Consider the following 8,081-nt stretch of genomic DNA (forward strand, 5'->3'; position numbering starts at 1 on the left):
TTCTTATTCTTATAATTATTTTTATTATTATTATTATTTTGTTGTTGTTGTCCTGTATAGTGCATGCTAGTGTAGAGGGTGTATACTATTGTTCCTTATTGAAGATGTTTTCACCCTTCTGTATCTTACAGGACCTGTAAGTCCTGCCTCTGGGGACTGAAATACGCCCACAGGAAAATGAGTGCTAAACAAGTGTGAGTGAGGATGGAGATAGGGTGCTAAACGAGGCTAAAGTGAGGAAGGAGATAGCTAGGGTGTCATTTTTCTAACAATTACCAGAGACATTATTACATTTGGAGCATAAAGGTACCTGCCTCTTGTGGAGCATATACGGTAATAGATTTACCTAAGTAACTTTTGAATGTCTTTTCCCGGAGTGGATTTCTTCATCTTCCCGACATGCGGGTCCATTTTGGATCTCTCTCGGAGTTAAATGAACCCTGAGCTACTGTAATAATGGACCCTTTTCATACCAAGCTCCATTATTTATTCGGCATTTGAGCCACGGATTCACCATTTGATGAGATTTAGCCTCTCAGACCCCAAACTTACTGTTATCTGTTGGATACCATTTTGTCCACAATTCCATGCTGTATTGATGTTAGTACCAATAGGACAGACAACAGGCAAACGTTGATCAAAGTAACAATCCTTCTACATTCTCTAATTATGTGACTTCTTGTAAATTAACTAATGCAGATGTTTAACAATAATTTAACTCTTGAGAGCGTAAAATCTTACGCTCTCAAGAGTTAAAGATCTAATTCCATTGGTTGCCAACTCTCCATCATTTAGCTGGGGACCACCTGGAACCCTCTCAAGGACCACTGATGGTCCCCGGACCACTGGTTGAGAACCACTGGTCTATTTTGTTCTTTTTACCTTGCTTTCTCGCACCCCTGACAGTGCCCTCCCTCTTTCCCTCCCTCCCTTCTGGCCTCTCCTCACTCTCCCCCTCTCTCAATTCAATTAAATTCAAAGGGCTTTATTGGCATGAGAAAACATACGTTTACATTGCCAAAGCAGAAAGCACAATACAACAATACAGCAATACAATCAAAACAAAAAATTTGAAAGTCAGAATCTTCAATAGATCAATTTCTCTCTCTCTCTCTCTCTCTCTCTCTCCCTCTCCCTCCCTCTCTCCCCCTCTCCCCCCGCCCCCCCGATTCCCTACTCTTGTCTCACTCTACTGGTCGCGTCTCACCGGTGGAGTGTAGCGTGAACGACCCTGCCTGCAGGCTGGACGGGTGCAAGATGGCGTGGAGGCGTCCATTGAGAGACGCGGGGAAAAAGAAGAGCGTGGCGAGATATTGGCGCCCTCACTCCCTCTCTCTGCCCTGTTCCCTGTCAGCGCTGTGTCTGATGCCATGTCATGTCTCAGGGTAACCTGCCGCGGACCCATGGCCGCAGCCATCCGACCTTAGACCCTCAGGGGTCCAAGACAATAAATACTGAAAGAGATTAATTTGCACTTTTGCAGTGGTGGAAAAAGTAGCCTACTCACACTTTTTTACTTAAGTAAAAGTATCAATACCACAATGAAGAAATACTCTGTTAGAAGAAGGCTATTGGACTTTCAAGCACCCACCAAAGGCTGCACAGCCTCTTGTCTGCAGTAAAAAATAAAAAATACACTTTCGCCACTCACCAAAACAAAGACGGTTTTATGGAGTTGAAAGCCAACTCTATTAAGTGGGAACACTCTGTCTCTGAGCCCCCCACCTCACGTCTAAAATACACTTTTTGCCCAAAATGTTAAATATTTCACCGGAAAGAAAACATTCTTTAGTTAGCCCTCTACAGATCTCTACAGATCTTGTCAATAGAAAAAATCCATTGACCGGATCTGTAGAGGGCGCAGCGGAGTAAGGTCCGATCTAAAGGCTCACAACACGTTGCATATCGTGAGCTTGTAGACACGAGTTGTGAGATCGGTTGTATAGCTTGTAGATCGGCTATTTTTAAATAGCCCAAGCATAAAATAGTGTCAAAGTGGTAAAACTGATGTTGATGCTATATTAGTTATAATTTTGTTGAGGACCCCCTGAAACCCCCTCAGTGACCCCTGGGGGTCCCCGGACCCCACTTTGAAAACCACCAGCTCCAGGCTCCTTGCGTTACCTCGTATAATGAGAGCCAATCAGATGTGTGTGGGGGGGGGGGGTACACACATCTCACACACGCCTGGAAACCCGCTCGGCTTCATTCGTCTAATTGCAGGCCTGCGCCTCACTATGAAGAGAACGCCGTGTTGTGGCTCACACAAAATGGGAGCAGCAACTTATGAAAAATTCAATTGATAGAATTTCATGAATTTCTGCTCGGAGACAGAGCAGCAGTGAGGTCGCAAATGGCAGATGACCAGCGGGGGTTTGGTGCACTGCAGAGAGAGGGAGAGAGAGAGAGAAAGAGAGAGATATAATGTACTGTGGCATTGGTCAGCTAGGCTGCAGATTTTACAGCAATGATTTATTCAGTGCTAAAAGAAAAAGGAAAAAATACATAAAGTTTGCACGCGGCAAAGTCTGGGCCAGGTGTGTGAGTAATAGCCAGGTCCCCTGGCACATCATGGGAGAGCTTGGCGAGGCGATGTGTTAATAATGTAATAGAAAATAAGGCTTCACCTCAGCTCAATATTACCACCCCTGAGGAATAATTTGCTGCCTTTTTCTTCTTGTGAGATATATATATATATATATATATATATATATATATATATATATATATATATATATATATATATATATATCTCACAAGAAGAAAAAGGCAGCAAATTATTCCTCAGGGGTGGTAATATTGAGCTGAGGTGAAGCCTTATTTTCTATTACATTATTAACACATCGCCTCGCCAATATATATATATATATATATATATATATAATATATATATATATAATATATATATATATATATATATATGTGCTTTCTTTTAACGACAGAAACCACCACAGTAACATCTGTTATTCATTAAAGCTTTAAGTATTGGTGTTATGAGCTATATTTTGTTCCCCCCCAACGCAATTTAATTTTGTTTCTCCTTCTTGGAGTGATTATTTTTCACATTTCGTATTGTGCGAGAATGGAATTACATAACCTGAGGGCTCCGCAAGCGTAAAGCTTTGAACCCAAACTGGTAGCTGAAGTGATTGGTCCTGCTTCCATGAACAGTCTGTCATGCTCACCTGAAATAGGTGCTCCGAGGCGCACGAACACACTAACGCACGAACGCACGCCAGAGGCCATTCCAGGTACTGGGTGCCACTATCTGTCGAGCTCCCTTTTTCTTCACTTACTGGAATCAGATACAGTATATTCACTCTTGAGAATCAGTTATTTTCCATTCCCAGAATTTTTTCTCTTACATTTTTATCCCATGATTTTTGTAACCCATTTTTTCACTCAGTGCCAATTGCCTAAGCATGTAATCCTGGGCGCTACTCTCCCTCTGCCAGTCTGGGGAGAGCTCCGAACTGAGCTCATGCTTCCTTCAATGCATGAGGAGTGAGCAGGCCGCTTCTTATCACCCGAGAGGGGTGGAGTTTCCCCGGTAGGACGTAGCGCGTGCACGTTACTCCAACCAGTTCCTTTCCCCTCCATCACCCTGCTGACCAGGGGGAGGCAGTATAGAGACCAGGATTACTGCATGTTTTTTGTGAGGCTATCTACCCGCGGGGGGACACAGGGAGAACATGCAAACTCCACACAGAAAGGCCCTTTCGCCAACCCCACCTTGAGCATGGTTGGCGAAAGGGCCATTCTGTGTGGAGTTTGCAGGTTTAAGTTCTGATTTGTTTTGGTTTTTATTAGGACTCTAAAAGCACAACAACTCAAAGAACTTTCATGACACAAAAGCATTTCCAAAGTCGTCCTTTGAAGTTGGTGCATAACATTGAATAACAACAGTACAGAAACCGAAAAATACATCTGCAAAATTGTTAAATATGTCAAATATGAAACAAAACACATTTGTTTTATGCCTGAGGGGCAGAGGACTAACGTCTACATTTGCAAATTGCATCATGTGTCTCTGTGTTGCATGTGCGCGCGTGTGTGTGTGTGTGTGTGTGTGTGTGTGTGTGTGTGTGTGTGTGTGTGTGTGTGTGTGTGTGTGTGTGTGTGTGTGTGTGTGTGTGTGTGTGTGTGTGTGTGTGTGTGTGTGTGTGTGTGTGTGTGTGTGTGTGTGTGTGTGTGTGTGTGCGTGCGTGCGTGTGCGGTGTACTGTTTTATAAGAATTATTTAAAGAAAATGCAATTCGGCAAAGTTTGTTTGAAGTTGAGAAAAAAAACCTAACCTTAACTACCTTGTATAGAAACCAAAACAGAAAAATATATATGAATAATGGTTAAATTTGTCAAATCTGAAACAAAACACATTTTTAAGGTTTGTTTTTATCACATATTAATTAATTATGATCAATATGTGGTTTGTACCAGAAGTTTGTACCTTTTTGAGACATAGACGATTAGCATATTGTAACATCTCAATACAAATAGACAAACCTGCGTGCGTGCATGCGTGCATGTGTGTGTGGCTGGGGTGTACAGGTGCAAGCTGATTTATTGTCACATGCAGTACAATACAGGAGTAGCAGTATTGCGGTCAGTGAAATCCTTATACTCTGAGCTTACCTCTGAGCTTATCGTTGCTGTCCGGCAGAAACCAGCTAACTCCATTTTGATGCTTTTGCATTTTTTTTCCATAAATCAGGGCCATTGAACACTCTTTACGTCTGTGTGTTCAAAATATTGAACCAATGAAAAGCATTAAAAAGCGTGTCTGACAAAACCAGCTAACTCCATTGGAATCCTCAAACGTTCTGCTAAACCAGCTAACTCCACCGGAGTTAGCTGGTTTTGCTGACTCCAGGCTACGCCCCCTTTTGACCGCCAACCTCATAGTGAGCTTGGAGGTCCATTCAGCTGTTCTTATCAATGATGAACAAAACCTCCGAACTAACATTTTTTTTCATTTCCTGAAAAATGAACATTTTCGAGTTAGCTGGTTCCTGCCGGACAGCAGATATATATATATTATAACATGGGGTAAAGAAAAACAAGTGCGTAAGATGTATGTATTAAGGTTAGACACACGTCTATGTCAGTTTCTAAGAAGTAATGTTGGTTTTGGTTGCTTTGCGTGGTTGAAAAGTAAGACATAAATCCATAGATAAAAAAAAAAAAAAAAACTTAGTACGTATATGTGACACACCCACGCTACAACTTTTGCTATGCAGAAGATATTTCTCTATCTATAGCTCTCTACCTGTATTTGTCACTCTCTCTTCCAATCTCTCTCTCTCTCTCCCTCTCTCTTTCCCTCCCCCTCTCCCTCTCCCTCTCTCGCCTAGAAGACCAACAATGCAAAATGTCAGAAGCTCCCATGCAGTGGTCAGAATCAGAATCAGAATCAGTTTTATTGTCACATCACAGGTTTACAAGGTAAAAAAGTGGGTGAAATTCTTTTTTGTACATCGTTCCCATCGCAACGTTAGTTTCCATAGAAAGAAGAGGGGGGGGGGGAGAAGAAGAGGGTGGGGGGCAGGTGGGAAGGAGATCAAAACAAGAGAGCAACAGAAGGCCAGACAAGTTATCTACATATTTACAAATTACCTGAGATAATAAAAAAAAAAAAAAAAAAAAAACTAAACTAAGGTGCCTGAGCATAGCAGCAATGTATTGTATACTGTGCATGTTATACTTATACTGTGCATGATAGACAATGGACGTTAAGGTGCTTAGAGGAAAAGGAGCACAATAAAAAAAGACCCAAAAAAAGTCAGTGCGTTATACAAGGGATTAAGGTGCAAAAGGTCAGTGCGTGTCCACCTAGAGTGGACTGACCCTAGTATAATCCGCAAGTAGCTCCATGAGGGAGTGCAACAAAAAGTCATTTGTACCTGGTGTAGTCCACAGGTGTGTCCGAGGGGGGGCTAAAGTCCAAGTCATTGTCCCTGGTATAATCCACAGGTGTGTTCAGGAAGAGCCAGAAAAGTCTGCGCCGCCTGCTGTCAGGCTGCTGAACTCATCCAGGCTTATGCCCCATTCAGCATTCTGACAGCAGCTGGATTGAAACTACACCAAAACCTGGTGGTGGAACTCTTGATACTGCGGTAGAGCCCCTTGCCCGGTCGCGGTCGTTGTAGGGGGTTGAACAGTCTGTGACTTGGGTGGTGCTTGTCCTTGATGATGCGCTTGGCTTTGACCACGCACCGCTTTTTGTACAGTTCCTGGAGCGCTGGGAGCTCGATTCCCATTATCCGCTCTGCCGATCGCACTACTCGTTGTAGGCTGACCTTTTCTCGGGCAGTGCAGTTCCCGTACCAGGCCGTGACACAGCCTGTTAGGATGCCTTCAACAGAACTGTTGTAGTACAGCCTGAGGATGCGACGTCCTACTCCGAGCTTCTTCAGGCGGCGGAGCCAGTACAGTCGCTGCTGAGCCTTTTTCCTCACGTGTGTGGAGTGCGTCTCCCATTTGAGGTCCTCCTCGATGTGTACTCCGAGGAACTTGAACTCGCTGACCCTTTCCACTGCAGCACCGTCGATGAGGATGGGCGCATGGTCTCTCCGCGGCCTCCTGAAGTCCACGATCAGTTCTTTGGTCTTGTCGACGTTAAGAGAGAGGTTGTTCTCGCGGCACCAGTGTGCCAGTGATTTGATCTCCTCTCTGTAGTCAGACTCGTCGTTGTTGACGATTCGGCCTATCACTGTCGTGTCGTCCGCGTACTTTATGATGGTGTTGGAGACATGTGTGGCTATGCAGTCATACGTGTACAGGGAGTAGAGGAGAGGGCTCAGCACGCATCCCTGGGGTGCTCCGGTGTTGAGGGTCAGGGGGTCGGATGTGATGCTGCCCATTCTCACCACCTGATGTCGGTTGGACAAGAAGTCCTGTATCCAGTCGCACATGCTTGGGTGTAGCCCTAGGTGTCTGAGCTTTTTGTCAAGTATTGCTGGGACAATGGTGTTGAATGCTGAGCTGTAGTCCACGAACAGCATACGTACATATTTGTCCTTCAGCAGCTTGTTGTCCATGTGCGAGAGGACGGTGTGGAGAGCCATGGCAATAGCGTCGTCGGTGGATCTGTTTTTGCGGTATGCATACTGCCACGGATCCAGCGAGGCAGGTAGCGTGGAGCTGATGTATTCCCTCACCAGTTTCTCGAAACACTTGCTGACGATCGGGGTGAGAGCAACAGGTCTCCAGTCGTTCAGGCATGTCACTTTGGCCTTTTTGGGAATGGGCACAATGGTTGACATTTTGAACCCTGCAGGGACCACAGCCAGGGAGAGGGAGAGGTTAAAGATGTCAGCGAAGACACCCGCCAGCTGGTCTGCACATGTCTTAAGGACCCGGCCTGGAATCCCATCAGGTCCGGCTGCCTTGTGGATGTTGACCCGTGTGAAGGCTGTACGCACTTCTCTCTCCGAGATGGTTAGAGGAGGGTTCTCCTCTGCTGGTGCTGCTGATGGCCCCGCTTGGCTGCCGCGGTTGGAGCTGATCTCAAACCGGCCGTAGAAAGTGTTCAGTTCGTTGGGGAGGGAGGCAGGCGGGTTCACCTCGCTTCTGGTTCTTGTTTTGCGGTCTGTCAAGGTGTGTACTGCCTGCCATGTGCTCCTGATGTCGCCATTGCTGAGTTTGTCTTGCATCTTTTTTGTGTAGGCCTTTTTCGCCTTCCTGATGGCGCTGTTTAGGGCCGCGCGCGTCGTGTTGCGCGTTTCCACGTCGCCAGATTTGAAACCAGCATCCCGTTCATGCAGATGTGCACGTACTCCGCTGTCCATCCATGGTTTCTGATTGGGATAGATCCGAACTGTCTTTTTTGGGACTATGTCATCTATGCACTTGCTGATAAAGCCAGTGACTGAGTCTGAGAGTTCGTTGATGTTATTCCCAGCGGCGTTCTTAAACATCCCCCAGTCAGTCTGGTAGAAGCAGGATTGTAGCATAGCGTCTGTGTCCTCAGACCAGATTCGGATTTCCTTCTCAACGACCGGCTCCCTTTTTAGCCTCTGTTTGTAGGCAGGTAGCAGCTGGATGGCGTCGTGGTCAGAGCTTCCTAGCGGTGGGCGGCGGAGA

The sequence above is a fragment of the Gymnoscopelus braueri genome (assembly GCF_963280865.1).
Source record: "Gymnoscopelus braueri genome assembly, chromosome: 8".
Lineage (NCBI taxonomy): Eukaryota > Metazoa > Chordata > Actinopteri > Myctophiformes > Myctophidae > Gymnoscopelus > Gymnoscopelus braueri.